A 17163-nucleotide genomic window follows, 5' to 3' on the forward strand; every position below is an offset into this window, starting at 1 on the left:
GCCCAGCCGCTCTGTGGCATGTGGGATCTTCCCGGACCGGGACACGAACCCGTGTCCCTGCATCGGCAGGCGGACTCTCAACCACTGCGCCACCAGGGAAGCCCACAAATTTTATTTTACTTGTGAATTAAGTATAACATATTTTATATTTACAGAATTAGTGTTTGTTTGTTTTGTTTTTAGATTTCACTTTGGATGGTGTTTTTATAGTTCAATTTGCAGATGGGTATGTATGATTTTCTTTTTTTTTTTTTACTTCAGTACTACAGTAAATTTATTCTTTGACTGCCAAAGTAGCCAGGAGGCTGTTTGCCCGGTCTTCCTAAGTCTATAGCAAATACCAGCTCCCTCTGCTTGCTGACCTCCTTTGGGCTTTCCCTTCCCAGGTGGGGGGGATACACATACTTCACAAGGGTGTTGACCCAAAACAGACTACCATATATTTCTCCAGCAAAGATGGCTTTATCCGGGATCTGCAGAGAACTACAACTCAGGATCTGCCACCATGGTGAGCCCCCGCACGGCAAGGGAAGGAGAATGCTCACCTAGAGCGAAAAAGGAAGTTGAGAGGGCTAGAATAATCAAAAAGTCCATGGCTTTTCCTTGGCTGAGTCCCTTCCAGGAAGAAGAGAAGTGGTCTTCTTCCTGTTTGGCTCTGCTATTGTCACGGGGCACAAGAACTCCCCCTCTGGTCTTCCAGCTCTACTTAATTGAGGTTTCTGTTTATTAATTTTTTACAAGGAGATGCAGTCATTCCATAAGAATTTATAAAGGAAGCTCTGAAATAAAAGTTAAAACTGGAATGAGTCACCAAGAGATTAAAAAAATTACTTCTTTGATCTTATTAGAATAAAAATATTAAATAAGAAGCTCCCATTGTGTTTCTAGTCTGATATAGAAAGAGCTTGCAAGTCATCTCTACCATTTTCTCAATAAGAAAAAAGCTGAACAACTGAAAAGCAGCAACTTTTTTAGGTACATCAGAGAACTGGACTCACAGGACAAATCACTGCCCCCAGAGTTAGAGAGACAGGCTTGCCCGTAGCAGAAGTCCACTGCTGGAGCCAGTCCTGGTATTGTCACTTCAACTGTCTTTGACGCATGGCCAGAGGTTCAGCATGGGCAGGCTCGAGAGATACAAATGGGGGGATGAAGGTGGAGGAGGTTTCATTGTTGGGGGGCCCTGACGCTTTTGTGACTTTCACTCCAGAAGCCCAACCAGGTTCTCTGGGCAAGTAAAGAGGAAATAAAACACCTTGTGCTTCTTCTAGGAGGAGGAAAAATACACCTACTTTGAAGTAAGTCCGGAGCATTCTGTTCTCTTAACCAAAGCCTGCCTTCCATGGAAACAATTTACTAGAGCCTAACCTTCCTGGGGGACAGGGAAACCCCATCTCTAAACCCCTTCTAGCTTGCCTGTCCCAACCAAAGGGAAAGGAAACAGCTAAGAAACACTTGTGAAGGTCACAGCCCAGGAACACAAGCCCACTACAAGAGAGAGATTTAATCACTGGGCTATAGAACCCTTCCCCTCCCCCGACATTTACTACCACATCAAGCTGGCATTTCTGGCCTACCTTGGCACATACCAGCTGGGAGAAGCCTTTAGGTGGACAATTGTGGTTCTTGCAGTAGAATGCCATCCATCAGCTTAAATTAGAACCGGTGGGACACCAAATAGCCTCCGCTATGATGCCTGAGCAGAATCTCCTGACCCCTAATGTTACCCCCACACTGGGTTTGCCTCTTGCTGGGTGTTGAGCCAAAAGATGCAATCAAGCCAAAGAGCAGAAGGAAGGATTTTTTTACTTCCAACAAGTAAGAAGAACACCGGGGATATTTCCCAATGCAGTGTCTCCCGAACAGCAAAACTGGGGAAGTTTTAAGCTGAGGGTACATTCATATTCATGAAGGGGAAGAAGGTCACATCCTGCACAAGCGGAGGAGTCTAGGGCATAGGTAGCATCCTATCATCGAGTGTTGTAGCCCCTGGAGAGAGATTCCAGGTAAAATGGAAACAGAGAGACAAAGGGCATTTTCTGCTGCCCAGAATGTCTCTAGCTTCCTGGAACTGGATCGATTTAAACCGAGTAGAAGTGAACACCTGAGAAAAGATTAGGAAAGCAGTTGTCATATCTTTTAAGGGAAGAGAAAGGTGTCCCTAAACTCAGAGTCATCCTCAACCTCTCCCACACATCCTAGAGAGCACTGCTATTCTCATGTGTGTCTCTTCCCAGAGTTAATAAATGACAAACCAGGGAAAGGACTCAGGGTGCCAGGGTCAAGGGGACAAAGGTAACTGGGAGAAAGCTAACAGGGTAGCCTTTTCTGAGGAAGTTCCTGTCTGGCACAGGCTGCAACAAATCCATGAGTATGAGGGGCTCTAACCAGGATTGGGTAAATTTTAGGAAAGAATAATTTCAGAAGGAAACAGCGTGTGGTCTGAAGGAGATCATTTATTCATTTATCTCTTTCTAAATTTCCCTTCACAAGTATCTAATTTCCATACAAATATTCCATAAAGGTAGAATAAAGAGATAATGGAACAATTTTAATTTGTTATAAAAGTCATTCATAATTACTTTAAAAGATACCCTTGTTTTTTAACTTCCTGTATCCTAAAGACTAGGACCAAATACCCTCCGCATTTTCAACGCTTACCCTGTGCATTTACAAATGAGAGACACAATATTTGCATACGTTAGAGAAGTTACCACAAAAGGACTCTTCTAGGCTCCCCTCCCATAAATACATGTTGCACTATACATAGACATACTGACACATACTTAAGTGCACCCACACAGAAGATGCATGCAGCTCCCAGAAATGAATATGTAAAAATGTGCACACACATCCAATTGCTTTTTAAGTCTTCTTAAGTTTGTTGTTTCAGCAAAGTGATGACATCTCTTCTAAACAGACACTAAAGACTCTCTCTTTTCCCTCTCTTTTTGCCAGGCTAATCCTGAAAGGATGGTGGTGAAGGAGATCATGGCAGTTGCCCAGTTCCCTGCCCTAAGTGCGGAGGGTCCCTCTCAAACACTCTTCCATACAGGGCCAGAACCAAGAAAGGCAAAGGGGCTCCGCCTCAGCTCTGCAGACGTCCATCTCCTGAAACCCAATCAAAGAAAGCAAAGGATTAACTTCAATGCAGAGTTGGTTCCAGCCCAGAAGCCTTCTCTGACAACATCACTCTAAAAGCAACATGAAATAATCAAAAGCACACAAAATTTGGAGTCAGAAGACCCCTGTTTCAGCTCTACATGTCTAATAGTATCAGAGGGACTTTGGATGAACGTGTAGCAAATAAATCTATTGCCCTGAGGATTAAGTAAGATAATGTATAAAAACGAGGATTTTTTTTTAATTCATGAAGCTATACAAAGTATCCATTATTACTATCATTATTATAACTACGCAGAATAATGAACCCATGAAATAAGTTATAGATGCATTATTTAATGTATTCAACTTGAACCTTCTCCACTATGCAAAAAAGGAAAACATTAGTTGCCGGCTATCGGCAATCAATATTTTTATTTTAATTCTTCCATAATCTCCTTGTTCCCTTGGATCTCAAAATCACATTTATGTAGAAAAATAAACCCCAAATTCTCCACCACAGCCTAAGGACAGTCTAGAACCACAACTTGTCTTCCATATCATAGCTTCTTTGTATAAGTTGCTTGAATAAGGTGAACGACAATGTTGCCATGTTGTCTCATTGTTTCAACGAGTTTCATTATGCCAGTCTACTGCATCTGTTCAAAGGAATTTATCCTCCTGAAAATCTCCTACCTCATAATGTCTTTCAGGGGCAAGCTGACTCTCACTAAGAATGATCTGTGGGAAAACATAACTCATTCCAAATGTGCCACTGAGGGAGAATTCTTCAAACTTGGTAAAAGCTGACCCCGCAGGCTCTCCACAAGTTCTCAGGTCAGTGGTTTGACACTTCAGTAATGTGCATACCTGTGTAGGAAAAGAAAAGTGGTTGGAAATCTTGGAAATATTTTCTCAGCTAAAAATCCAATTTCAAAGAATAGAAGAATATTTGTTAAGTTGCCTCTTAAGTAGTTTTTTTTTTTCAATTACAGCTCATAATCTATTAGTAAATCCTAAAATTAATTTAGTGAGTCAAGATTAGCCCTTTTATCAATGAAGCAAAATGGAGTAGACTAGAATTTTCAAAACTAGAGTATGTTGGTTATAATTATAGCTATTTCTAATTCTGATTTGAATTATTTTTTTATTTTTTATTTTTTTTTCAGGTCACGGGCCTCTCACTGTTGTGGCCTCTCCCGTTGCAGAGCACAGGCTCCGGACGCGCAGGCCCAGCAGCCATGGCTCACGGGCCCAGCCGCTCCGTGGCATGTGGGATCTTCCCTGACTGGGGCATGAACCCGTGTCCCCCGCATCGGCAGCGGAATCTCAACCACTGCGCCACCAGGGAAGCCCTGATTTGAATTATTTTATAAAATGTTTGTTTCAATTAAATATCTCTTTTAACTCAGTCATACATCTTGACTGTGCTTGTTTATGATGTGAAATGGACTTCTTGCTCTGGACTCTAGATGAAGACAGTTTGCAAAACACAGCTCTAAAGTAACCTGACAGAAAAAGAGAGTATATGGGGGTTGTAGCTTTTTAAACTTGAACCCAGTCTGCTGAGAACTAATCAATCTGCTTCATGTTTTTACCTTGCAGCTCTAATTCTGTTCTCACTAAGACTGAACAAGTAATGTGTTCTAGGGAGAAAAGTTCAGTGACAAATGTAACACCATTCCAATTAACTGAATCCAGCACAATTCTTAAAGAAATGCAATGATGACCTAGAAGACAAATCAGTAGAAGAGCCATTCTAACATATTTGAGTGTTTCTACCTGTAAGTAATACTGGCCTTCTACCATGCGCAGTCTGTCAAAGGCACCTAGTGCATATACCTCATTGGTTCGTTTCTCAGACATCTTGTAAGTTAAGTGACAACACAGGTCTTTCTGACAAACTGTGTAATTTCCTGTGTCTCTCTCAAGCTTAGTGAAGGTGAACGCATCAAAATAAATCATCCCTGGAAAATTCAACCGTTCACATAAGAATGGCTTGACACCTCTGGCATAAGCACTCCAGTGAACAGCTGCAGAGTAACTGGGTTCTCTTCGAGGCCGGGACTTCAATTCTGAGAGCATCCGCTGGCCACTCTGTTTCCATGTCATAGTAATGCACCTTGACAGCCTCCGGTGAGCAGATTCCACTTTCTACGGGTGACATAAAGAAACACAAATATTGGTTTCAAATTTTGCATGGTGACAAACTAATAGAATGACTTCCATAAGAACTGAAATATAAAGTTATGAAAGCATAAGCATTTTCAAGATAAGGAGGGAGAGAGCTTTACATTGACCTAAATTCCAATTTGACTCTGAGTCCTCCGTATGGGACTGCTTACACAGAAACTATATGACTTAGATAGCTTTTTTTTTTTTTTAACTTAAACTCCCCTTTCTTTAGCCAATTTAACAGTAAACCAGAAAATCTCTCAAACATGAAGAACAATTTTAGCTCTCCACTAACCTATCTAATTTATGTGTTTGAGATTCTTCACCTGGATCAATGAAGAACAAAGCTGCTTTACCTTGAAAGTGGAGGGGAGGCTGCTTTACCTTGAAAGTGGATACTATAAAGGATAAACTCTAAAAACCTGATTAAGTCTAAAGTGATTTTATCACCTCAACAGCAAGATTTATTTCAATATTACTCGTGGATGTTAGCTGCAGCGTCCTTTACCTCTGGCTTTACTTTTTTAATGTAACTTGAGTTCTCTCTAACTCCAATTTCCCCTCGCGTGAAACTGAGAATATAATGTTTGCCTCCTTCTTTACTCCCAGTAATAATGTTCCTTAAATAATGTTGGTATAGAAGCCCATGCTCTTATTAATTTTGTGACGTTGGGGTTAATAGAAGAATCTTTAAAGAAAAGCGTGGCTTGAAAATGATTGAAGGCTTCCCAAGACTGTGGCTGCCTGTTGGGGCAGAACCAGGGTGAGGTACGTGTCATGTGCATGCTCGTGTTGTGGGTATTGGTAGCAAGCAGGTTGACTCCCAGGGCTCGGGCTCATGCCGGGTGGAAGGGGACCGCCGAGAGGGGGCAGCGTGTTGTACCAGGCCGTGGGGTAGAGAATGCTGTCAACCTGAAACTCTTCCACCACCATCACAGCTGGGTCATGAGAAAAAATGTCAAAACAAGTGAAAATGCCAAACTTCCCAAAGGGAGCGTCAAAAGTCACAAGTTCTGAGTCCTTGGGGAAATCAAATTGAATTTCAGGTGCAAAAAGATTGTACTGTTAAGGGAAATGCAAAGAAGGGGAAGATTAGTAAGAAAACTCTCAAATAGAAGTGATCAGTATCTTCAAAATCTTTTCTTGCATGCAGGTTGGTGTGCACACTTAAAACTGTTACACATAAATTAGTGTAAATTATACCCAGTATACCACTGTCTGTGAGTTTTCTCACTGTGACATTCATCAGAACACTTCATTTTCCCACAACCTATGAATCAACTAATGAGTTCATATCTACAAATGATATTATTTATTTTTAATTAATTAATTTATTTATGGCTTCGTTGGGTCTTTGTTGCTGTGCATGGGCTTTCTCTAGTTGTGGCGAGCTGGGGCTACTCTCTGTTGCTGTGTGCAGGCTTCTCATTGAGGTGGCTTCTCTTGGTGCGGAGCACGGGCTCTAGGCGTGCGGGCTTCAGTAGTTGTGGCACGTGGGCTCAGTAGTTGTGGCTTGCGGGCTCAGTAGTTGTGGCTCACAGGCTCTAGAGCATAGGCTCAGTAGTTGTGGTGCACGGGCTTAGCTGTTCCACAGCATGTGGGATCTTCCCGGACCAGGGATTGAACACGTGTCCCCTACATTGGCAGGCAGATTCTTAACCACTGTGGCACCAGGGAATCCCCTACAAATGATATTTAAAAGGTGATTATTTGTTTTAAAATCACTTGAAATTTTGAACCTCACAAATTTCTGATGGTTTTCCACTCTATTCTTTAAATACCAACAGCACTGTCCATGTGAAGTCTAACAAGGTAATAAAATAAACTTTGTCATGTCTCCCCATGGTACTGCTAGGTCTATATAAGTGAGGTGACGTAGATTGGAACTTAATTTAGACAATGTAATAGCTAAACCTTGTTAATTAGTAAGCCAGTAGAATTTTTTTTCCAGCCTGATTATTGCTCCCAAACTCCAACTACCTTGGGCTCAGAACAGCCTTATGTTCTGCTCACGTTTCTATTTGGCCTGATGTGTGCATATGTGCTCAGGCAACACCCCACCCCCACCCGACCAGTGAGCATCCCAAGCTCCTTGGCCCTCGGCTCAGGGGGTAGCCCATCCTTCATCCCCAGGTGATCGACTTGAAGGCGGCATGTGGCTGATTTGGAGTCAAGGAAGGCTAAGGTTTTTGCAGGGTTTCTAGGAAAGAGAAATGCAGTCTTCCTCTGGATTTTGTTGCTATTAGGATATGTGCTTTGTGATGAGCAGCCATGTGGCTTCTGAAAGGACAGTCATCCTGGGAAAAAGTTGTAACAAAGGAATAAGAGAGCTAGAGGGATGGCTGACATCTTCTGGGCCTCTGAGGGACAGACTGCATCGGAAACTAGACCTACCCTTTCTGTGATTTATATTTTCTCAGGTACCTAAGCAAGGAAATTCTGTGCTGTTGTTGTTTTTTTAAGCCAATTTCAGTTGGAGGGTTTTTCTATCATTGCAATCAAAAAAGTCCTAAGGAAATGAATGACTACAGCTTAATACCAAATGTTACAAAATTGGGTCAAAAAACTAATTCTAGTACTAAATCTTGTGATGAAACTGAGCATTTCTCCTTTCTCAGTGAATATTAAAATCCTCGTGCAGCTATTAGCACATCTGCTTTAATAGTCTGGTAGATTTGGGCTTCCCTGGTGGCGCAGTGGTTGAAAATCTGCCTGCTAATGCAGGGAACATGGGTTCGAGCCCTGGTCTGGGAGGATCCCACATGCTGCGGAGCTACTAGGCCCGTGCACCACAGCTACTGAGCCTGCGCGTCTGGAGCCCGTGCTCCGCAACAAGAGAGGCCGCGATAGTGAAGAGGCACGCGCACCGCGATGAAGAGTGACCCCGCTCTCCACAACTAGAGAAAGCCCTCGCACAGAAACGAAGACCCAACACAGCCAACAATAAAATATATAAAAATAAATAAATAAATAGTCTGGTAGATTCTATTTTATGACTAATTCAAATTCAGAACGCTTATACGAAATCAAAGTAAGTTAAATCCCTTTTTCAACTAAAGGTAATAATTCAGAAACGCATTCACAACAGTTCCCTCACCAGCATTCACAGACAAATATACCTAGATATCACAAACAAAAGAAGTAAATCGAGGGGCTTCTCTGGTGGCGCAGTGGTTGAGTCCTCCTGCCGATGCAGGGGACACGGGTTCGTGCCCCGGTCCGGGAAAATCCCACATGCCGCGGAGCGGCTGGGCCCGTGAGCCATGGCCGCTGAGCTTGCGCGTCCGGAGCCTGTGCTCCGCAACGGGAGAGGCCACAACAGTGAGAGGCCCACGTACCGCAAAAAAAAAAAAAAAGAGAGAGAGAAGTAAATCGAGCTTAGCTAAGGCACAAGTAATTCTCATCTTGTGGTAGGGAGCCACCAGCCTACCCTCAGATCAAACACCACATCAGTGTTGTATTGGTAACGGCCATCAGGGGGACACTGAGGGTCACTGGCATTGCATGGCTTCTCATCCCCAACATTTGCCACAATGTAGATAGAGTTGTCCTTGGCCAGACAGCTGAGCCTTTCTTGCACTGGGCTGCGGCCAAACCTAATTCAATAGATACTGCCTTAAACTCACTGTGTGTTAGTGATTTTGGAACTTCCAAAGTGATACTTTATTTGCCCGTTACCTATAACACACAACAGCTCTAGGTTAAGAATCAACAGTAAAGATTTAAAAACTCACATGTAATACAATCTTCTTCTTTATGAAAACTAACCTATTTTTTAACTGACAGATTCAGGATGGCAGTGCAAGACTGAAGCACAGAGCAAACTGAGGGGGAAGATGAGAAAGAAGAGAAGCAACACATTTTCTTATGATGTTCTCCTAGGAGCACAAATGAAGGGCTTGAAATTTAACACTTTTCTAATGGGGAGGACCTTTTCCATAATCCAAGCCACAGTCCTACTAGGAGGCAGTATAGAGTTGGGCCCAGGCAGATCATCTTCTACAGAGAACAAATGCAGCATTAGGTACCAGAAATATTTTTAAAAAGGAAAGAAAAGAAAAGGAAAAAAGAATTTCACTATGCAGTCTCAGTGTCCCCATTTGTCAATGCAACACAATAGCTTCCCTTCTATCTTAGAGGGCCCTTGAGTGAAACCCTGGGATAAATACAGAGTATGAAATTGCTTTTCGGAGTAATGCCCAAACCACCCACCTTGGGGATATTTACCCTAGAAATAAGAAGGGAGTGAGGTGAGGAAATAGCTGGGATTATAGCTGGCTTCAAATAATTGAAAGATTCTAATTTGAAGAAGATGAGTCACGTATCTTAATATACGATAGGCGCAGTATGAACACCAAAGGAAGTCATAGATAGATGATTTCAGTGGAAAATAAGATTAAAATTTCTAGCAACCAGGACACGCTAAGAAGTGGATTCACTAGTCACTGGAAATTTCAAGTATAAGATGGTGCTTCCAGGCACTCAGAAGTCCATTCCGTTAGTGTGGCTCAGTGGAAATGGCTGTGTTTGAATTCCAGCCAGGCTAATTACCAATTGTGAAACCTTAAGCTCCCTTCTTTTCTTTTTTTTTTTCTTTTTTTTTTTTTGGCGGTACGCGGGCTTCTCACTGTTGTGACCTCTCCCGTTGCAGAGCACAGGCTCCGGACGCGCAGGCTCAGCGGCCATGGCTCACGGGCCCAGCCGCTCCGCGGCATGTGGGATCTTCGCGGACCGGGGCACGAACCTGTGTCCCCTGCATCGGCAGGCGGACTCTCAACCACTGCGCCACCAGGGAAGCCCTCCCTTCTTTTCTTCATATTTAAAATGGGAATAGGGACTTCCCTGGTGGCGCAATGATTAAGAATCCACCTACCAATTCAGGGTACACGGGTTCGAGTCCTGGTCCAGGAAGATCCTACATGCTGCAGAACAACTAAGCCCATGTGCCACAACTACTGAGCCAGCACCGGAGTGCTGGCTCAGGAGTTTCTGTTCTGTTTGGTAACATAACAGCATGCTCATACACTGCAGCGATAAAAGTGTCCAGTGCCGACACTCAGGACAAAGACGGCTAAAATGGCACCACATTTTGGAAAATATGATATAATCATAGCTAAAACTTAGTGCGCTTTGATAAACTCAGATTCTTGTACTTTGTATCACTGGAAAAACTTTTATGTTAAAGACCTTCCTGTCTGCTACCACCTATCTGTACTTTCTCATGAATAGATTACACAGCACAGGGTTGAGAAAGAATATTGTGAAAGTACATCATCAGATTGACTCAAGTGTGCGATGCTGTTGTTGGCATCGTTCAGAGGTCAACCCAACTCTAAAAGTGAAGTTAATGAGCCAGACAGATTAGTCCACCCATTCCAAAACACACGGGCTGTTAAACTCTTTCCTTTTAATAAAATACATTTTCCTGGTAGTTCAATACTTCCATTAATAGGGCCAATATGGGATCACTGTAGTAAGAGCTATCGTAACAACAATTTGTGAAAATTTACATATTTAGCTGTAAGAGACAGAACAGAGTGTTAGGCAAGCCCTGGTTTTAACAGAGCTCACAAAATGGCTCACAAAATATACATGCAAATGACTGAACTCAATGTTCATGACCAGTGACCATAAATGCTTGCATTTCTAAGAAGCTATCAGCAGAAAACACAGGAAAGACTGCCTAATAATCTGAGATATTAGAACTTTACCTGAACACTGTGCAAAGCATAGATAGATGATAATGTGGTCAATGATGGCAAGTGCCCAACAGGTTAAAACTCCGGACCTCTTGGGAACCCAGCTAATGCTGTGGAGTTCATGTGCAGAAAACATAAACTCCAGGGAGCTAGGCTCTGGGATCATACAATTTCTTCATCTTTATAGAATATGCTCATTTTTCAAGTGAACCCCTTTTCCCTAAATACTTATACTAGCACATCGCTCAAAATCTAATTTTCAAGAGCTTGTTTCCTTATGCCTCATCTGATGTAGGGAAACTGGTAGGTTTGGGATATTTGTGCCTTTTGTTTCTTTGGTTGCTTCAGTTCTATAATTTTAAGCCCTTTAATTCTTTTTTTTTTTTTTTTTTTTTGCGGTACGCGGGCCTCTCACTGTTGTGACCTCTCCCGTTGCAGAGCACAGGCTCCGGACGCGCAGGCTCAGCGGCCATGGCTCACGGGCCCAGCCGCTCCGCAGCATGTGGGATCCTCCCGTACCGGGGCACGAACCCGTGTCCCCTGCATCGGCAGGTGGACTCTCAACCACTGCGCCACCAGGGAAGCCCTCAATATTTGATTATTATGATAATGAGTGACAATAATGATGGTGGTGCTCTGTCTGCTAGACTGAGATTCTTAGAAAAGAAACTTTTGTTTTATTCATCATCACCATCCAGCACAAGACCTTCCTGACCAGTTGTAGGAATCAAAAATAAGTTGTTGGACTTCTTAAGATGCACAGGGAGATATGTACAAGAATGCTCAGAGAAGCTTTTTTTATAATAGGAAATAATATTAATAATAAGCATAATAGGTAAAAATCCCCAAAGTAAAAAACCTAAGCATCCACTGAGCTGGACTAAACCACAGAAACAAATACAGGGACAAAGACTGTGGAAACGGGTGATTCAGAGTCAGCTGATGTTACCTTTTGATTCAGTTTGTCACTGAGAATTCACATAAGTTCCACAAAGTATATATTTGAGATCAACGATATACGTGTCCACAAAGCCTCTTCCCCCAGAGGTGCACCCAAAGCCTATGGTTTCAGCAACCCTCCTGTAGTGAAGGGCACAGCAGCTCAGAGGAAGCCAGGGGATGGGCCTGCTGCTTTTTCACTGATGTCTGTGTGAGAGGCCATGACAACATGCCTGGGACCACCACTGCTTCACAGCTGGCTGCTTCCACTTTTTGTCCTTTACTATATTATCAAGCTTACCCAAGATTTCAGTGCAGTGTGTTTGGCCATGCCCACCATATTCGTCAGTAGGAGAGAAGACAAATGAATACTGTCTTATCCATTGTATCAGATGATATGCAACCAGGGAAAACAGAATCCACACCAGTTATTTTAAGAGAATTTAACCTAGGGATTTGGTTAAACAGGTATTTGATGAATGAAGGACAAAAAAGGAACACTGAGGTAACACAGACAGAATAACTGAGGAAAGCAGCTACCACTCCTTATATACGTGAACAAAGGGAAGAGGACAGTGCAGGAGCTAGAAGCTTTCCAGGGGGCCCTGTGGAGCTGAGGCTCAGAGCCCTAGGGAGAGGGTGCTCTTCAGCTGCTGCTGATAAGCCAGCACCTCAGAGGAGGGCCTCCACAGAGCTGGGACTCATCCCTTGAGCAGACACTGGTTGGTGCTGGTATTTTTTTTTTTTTTTTTTTTTTTTTGCGGTACGCGGGCCTCTCACTGTTGCGGCCTCTCCCGTTGCGGAGCACAGGCTCCGGACGCGCAGGCTCAGCGGCCATGGCTCAGGCGCCCAGCCGCTCCGCGGCAAGTGGGATCTTCCCGGACCGGGGCACGAACCCGTGTCCCCTGCATCGGCAAGCGGACTCTCAACCATTGCGCCACCAGGGAAGCCCCGGTGCCCGTATTTTTGAGGGAGGGTAATGACGCTGGTTCTGAAAGTATGGAAAAAACTGAAAACTAGAACCAAGTGCTACTGGAACAAACTACTGCTGTTAAGTACAGTACTGATGATGGGACGACACTGATAGGTGAGCAAACAGAAGTCTCTCCACTCCTCGTCCAATCTTCTGTTTCCCTCTAGCGTCCTCTATTGGCAGAACCTAACACGGAGCCAGGTGACAAAGGAGAAATATGTTTGCCTAGTCCCAGCCTCATCATCACAAAGAAGAATACAGAAAGGTGGGTTTGGAGCTGAGGGACAATAGCTGAATAACGGGCACACTAAGGCAACTGTACAACGTACACTGTGAAAATGCACGAGGTAGGTTGATGCTTGTTTACATAGATAAAGCTCAAAGTTTCTCTTGTAAAAATAAGAAATATGCAGAATGATATGTATAATTTGATGCCACGTATACAAAATCTTAAAAAATGCAAAATAGTACTAAGGTATTTATGTACATATGTAATAAACTACCAAGAAGTCATGGGAATGATTTAAAATAACCTTAGGATAATGACTTCCTCTAATAAAAGCAAACAGGGAAAGGAGAAGAATGCAATTGGAAGGAAATACAAAAGGAGCCCATTCTATTCATAACACCTTATTCCATAAACGGAGCAGAGGGTACAAATTCTTTCACTTAATTTCTTGTACTATCACTTTATCATCTTTTCTAGTATATTTGGATTCCTTTCACATTAGTTAGATGTTTAATTGATGAATAGGTTCCTAGCCATGAAGCATGAGTTAGGACTTAATAGTAAGGCACATATCTGCCCTCCAACTACATACTTCCTACTTCTATTTTCATGTAGTCAAGAGCATATTTATACTAGATGTCTCCCAGGAGGAATAAATTATAAGCAACTGCTTTTCCGTCATGTCCAAATGACAATGCTGTCACAATTCACTGATATGTTCTATGAATTGCTAAGATACTTAAATCTAAATTCATATATGGTCATATCGGAAGCGTGATCTGGTCAGTGAAAGATTTATATCTTGTACAGTAGGATCTACAGAACTATCATGTCCTAAATACAAACAGACACCCATTCTGGGCACCCATTCTCTCTGTTCTTAGTAATTATTTTTAGTTCATTCAGCAGCTTTGTTTCAGGCACTGTGCCATACATTAGAAATACATCATGGTGAGTAAGCATGATTTCTGTCCCTGAGAAGTTCATTTCAGTGGTAAATATATCAAATGTGATGCTTTTTATAACATGAAGTGTTACTAGTACTTACCAATGCCATGAGGGTTGTAAGAATTTAAAATGGATGTAAAGTCTTGTAGGAATAATTTATTTTAGGCCTCACATTCTTTGCTTTAAAATCTACCATTTCTTATATTTTTAATTAAGTCTTAGATTTCTTTAGCTCTGGCTTTTCAATTCTAGCACGTGGAACCTTACCTGTAATCTTGAAGTTGCTATGGTGGACCTCCTAATTACAGATAAGAGAAGGGCAGGCTAAATGCAGGTGGGTGGGGAATGAAAGTCAAACAAAAAAGCCACCTGAAGTATATTCCATGTAAGGTCTGATGCCCAAAACATTAAATTCCTGTCCTATCACTGGTAACCACGTGAGTGTCCTTGTAAAGTTGTCTATGAAAACCCCCATTTTAGCCTTCTGGAATTCAAATATTTTATATGTCTGCTATACCCGCTCTTCATTTATAAAGCCCTTCTGGCTCATTAGTCATCCTGGGTAACTGCATTTAAGTTTGCACTTCTGATTCTAGAAGATATATAAACGGCCATTTTTCTTTATCATAAAAAATGAGTATTGACCTTTTTTGCCTCTTTTCCCTTTGTTCATAAAAATCAGACTCTCTTAGGAAACTCATCTTCAAACAGTATAATGAAAAACTCAATATTAGCAATCTCCTAAAACATTTTCATTCTTTATTATTTATTTTATTAAAAAGATTGAAATTATAGTGTAAAATGACCTTAGCATAAGAATTCCTGAGTCTCCAGCTAATGGACTGAATTTCGAGAGTTCAACAGGAATAAGTGAAGGGTAGCGTATCTTTCTAAAAATTAACATCTGGGATAAAAAGAAAAATGAAAAGTACATAAGAGGAGCAGGGAAACAAGGGCTCACAACTCTTATAACTGATCAAAGCTATCATCAGGGTTGTTCGATCCATATTTATATGAGGTGTCACAAGATATTTGAGGACAGGTAAATTAATATCATGCAGTTCATCTGTATTATTTTTCTCCTTTGACTTATCATCAAGTGACCTGGAAATTCTCTAGGAGATTGTTAAAATATCTTTTTTCCTCCTCCAAGTACTACTTCATGTCTCCAGGTCCAGTAACTCAAGAAATCCTCTTCCCAGTTGTTACTGTTTTTATTCAATACATCCAAATATCTTTTCAAGAATGCCTTTGTTAGAGGTATCTGTGTGTGGCTAAGTGCTTGAGTGTGTGTGTGTGTGTGTGTGTTATGACCATATTCACTTAAGCAGGCATCAGCCCTAAGATATTTTTAGAACATTATCATCTATGAGATACCTAAGAGAGATGGTCAGAATGGAGTTAAAGAATGTGAATGGAATTTAAGAGAGGTCAAAACTGAGAAAAAAATGCCACTGGAAATCACTTATGTAGATGAATATGCTAACACCATGAGGATGGGTCAAAATGCAAAGGAGGAATGAAAAAGTAGAAAGTAGAGGTAGTGATCCTTGCAGAGTAGGCTGCGAATATATCACAGAAATTACTGGACTAGATATGACAGGTGCAGTGTCACAGAATGAATGGTAAAAAGATCAAAGAGAATGCATAGACCATGTCCCAGTACCTAGTGCCTGGAACATAGTATGAAATCAACAAATGCTATGTGAATGAAAGAACAAAAGACAGAGAGTGAACCCTGAGGGAAGGAAGCTGAAGGAGCAGCTTTGCAGTACAGGTGCCCGCAACTGGACAGCTGTGACAGCGCATTTTAGGAAGAATCCTGGTGAAATTCAGGATAGGTGGAAACCAGCACCTTGTTTATTCCCTCCAGAACCACAGGAGACTCGAGAACTAACATGAAATTTTAAGGTGAGACAGAAAGACGCTTATCACAGAAACTGGACTCTAACATCAGATTCGTTAGAAACTAAAGAGCTACTCCCTCAGGTGTATTTCCCTAAATCAATGCCAAATGAAACTACTTGAGTTGTTTGATAAAACACAGTGGGTGTGTGAAAACCACTGATGAGATATGGGTTAAAACATTGTGATGCAATTTTGCAATTAAGTACTCTTTATTTTCCTTGGGACTTGTGCTATTTGTTTTTTATTTTTGTTTTTATTTTTAATGAGTTGAAATACAGCTGACAGCTCTAAGTGTGAATGAAGGGAAGAACTGTCCCTTAGAATCTGTGAGGATATCCTTGCTTGTATCTTTCTCAAACCTGTGGGTTTAGTTTCAGCAGTCGACTGGAAGTGAAGTATCGTTGCCCAAGAGTCGCAGAACACATTGCAAAACCAGTGCATAATGTCTAACTTCCTCAAGCGAAACCTGGCAAATCTGAAACGTTCTATATTTTATGAAGAGATAAAAGAACACACAATTTTGATGATTATGTGATTTTGGACTATTTACATACATATACGTTCACCACCATTAAAAAAGCAGATACTCAATGTTGAAAATAGTGTTACCATTAACAGTCATGGTGGGGCTTCCCTGGTGGCACAGTGGTTAAGAATCCACCTGCCAATGCAGGGGACATGGGTTCGAGCCCATATCCATGAAGATCCCACATGCTGCGGAGCAACTAAACCCGTATGCCACAACTACTGAGCCTGTGCTCTAGAGCCCGCGAACCACAACTACTGAGCCTGCAAGCCACAACTACTGAAGTCCACGTGCCTAGAGACCGTGCTCCGCAACAAGAGAAGCCACCGCAATGAGGAGCCCACGCACCACAGCAAAGAGTAACCGTCGCTCGCCACAGCTAGAGAAAGGCCGTGCGCAGCAACAAAGACTCAACACAGCCAAAAATAAATAAATAAATAAAATTAAAAACAAAAGACAGTCATGGTCTTTGTGTTATGGGATTTGTGCCTGTTAGATTACACCACAGCCTTTAGGCAGGACTGTTTGGAGCTATGAATACCCATTAACCTGGACTAGCTATTATTTCTTCTAGAACATCTCAAAACAACTTTCATTGTTAAGATAAACGTCAACGTTGGAGTTTATGTTTCCAGTGAAACGCCAATGAGTTTATGTTTCCATC

General features: G+C 42.0%; 1 pseudogene across 1 annotated transcript; it reads right to left on the reverse strand.

Moving 5' to 3' along the window:
- Positions 1–236: 236 nt before the first annotated feature.
- On the reverse strand, positions 237–17087 carry LOC111168286 (vascular non-inflammatory molecule 3-like; annotated as a pseudogene). Its single transcript, XR_016395110.1, has 6 exons — positions 10245–17087; positions 8684–8873; positions 6050–6341; positions 4945–5256; positions 3800–3972; positions 237–3119 (listed from the first exon to the last, which is right to left on the reverse strand). The product of XR_016395110.1 is annotated as a vascular non-inflammatory molecule 3-like (transcript).
- Positions 17088–17163: the final 76 nt, after the last annotated feature.

This window comes from Delphinapterus leucas, chromosome 12, assembly GCF_059928025.1.
Source record: "Delphinapterus leucas isolate spDelLeu-1000000601 "Yukka" chromosome 12, BTC_Dleu_Yukka2, whole genome shotgun sequence".
NCBI classification, from domain to species: domain Eukaryota; kingdom Metazoa; phylum Chordata; class Mammalia; order Artiodactyla; family Monodontidae; genus Delphinapterus; species Delphinapterus leucas.